This window comes from Frankliniella occidentalis, unplaced genomic scaffold (genome assembly GCF_000697945.3).
Source record: "Frankliniella occidentalis isolate FOCC.00 unplaced genomic scaffold, Focc_3.1 Scaffold51, whole genome shotgun sequence".
NCBI classification, from domain to species: Eukaryota; Metazoa; Arthropoda; class Insecta; order Thysanoptera; family Thripidae; genus Frankliniella; species Frankliniella occidentalis.
Genome location: NW_026267181.1, coordinates 707,738 through 708,979, shown reverse-complemented (window position 1 = coordinate 708,979; position 1,242 = coordinate 707,738). Strand labels below are relative to the sequence as shown.

General features: G+C 46.5%; 1 protein-coding gene across 1 annotated transcript in view; it reads left to right on the top strand.

The window, feature by feature from the left end:
* Positions 1-1,242, top strand: part of LOC113215430 (uncharacterized) — an 11,861-nt gene that overhangs the window by 2,309 nt on the left and 8,310 nt on the right. The window lies entirely within an intron of this gene.

Sequence of the window (1,242 nt, the reverse complement as noted above, 5' to 3'; positions counted from 1 at the left end):
CTCTTCGGGAGACGTTCACAAAACAGCACGTCCGGCTTCAGCGATTCTGGTCGCTTCGGTCAGAAACACCTGGCCGTCGTAGGGCTAACCAATCGCAATGCTCCTCGTCATACCGTTGCCCCTCCCTCCCCTCCCCTTTTCCCCCGTGCCCTGCAACACTCCCTGAGCGCGGGTATTTGCACCCAGGCCGTCATTTGGTCATGAGCTGCTCGTCAGTACTTCGCAGCTCAATATACCGTCATCCATCTCATCTAAATCATTACCATGGCTGAAATTCTCGCCGTCTAGAGAGAGGGATTCGGGGAGGAACGGGATACTATCATTTCAATGACGGGTAAGTGACGAGTTCGTCACATTTTCGGTCACTCAAGTTCGCTCAATTAGTTACACATTCACCGTGAAAAATTTTAACGTTTTACGGAAATATTTCTACGAAGTGGAATTTTTAACTTTTGATACTGAATCGCAAAATAACAAGGTAGCGCAAGCGTCTTTGAGCTCCTTACGGGTAGGCAGCCCAATGTACGTCAATGTGTCATTTTCCAGGTATTATTACCATTTGAATCGTGCACGAAATGCAACAGACGGCACGAGGCGGCTGTGCCTCCGTTGCATTTATTACGGAACCCTACACCGATGCTCCGGGTCAGCGATTGCCGTGGACACGGGTAGGGAAACGATCCGCGTGAGCGAGCTGCCTCACACCTGCCAGCGAGACCGTTTCTTGCCAATGGAACGGCAGATCCGTCATGATGTGCTGGACGAGATCCGGAACAACAGAGACATTTTTCAACGGCCCGTGTTCATAATGACGAGGGTGCGCGCGAGGTGAGTCCAACGCCCAACGGTAGAGGTGAAAAAAGGTATCCGGCCGGACCCTGATCCCATAAGGACCACCGGACCTGGGTCAGGATTGTGGGAGATTTTTTTTCAACCCAGCGAGATTTTTCTTTTTTGTCTTTTTTCTTTGCCTGTGTTATCAATTTGAGAATTTGGACTTTTTTGAATATCGGTGGAATAAATAGTCCACATTCTCAAAACTTACCCTTGACATATTTCTATATTTAACTAATTTGACCGCATATGTCACTAGTATTGTCGGGAAAATTTAAAACAAGGCATGTTCTTCAACTGTTGGGTACAGACGACGTAATAGTGTTTCTATTTGAATTGATCTTAGTTAAGGTTGAATGGAATTGATTTGGTCTTCTCGAGAATTACATTCCAAAATTTTGATTAAAA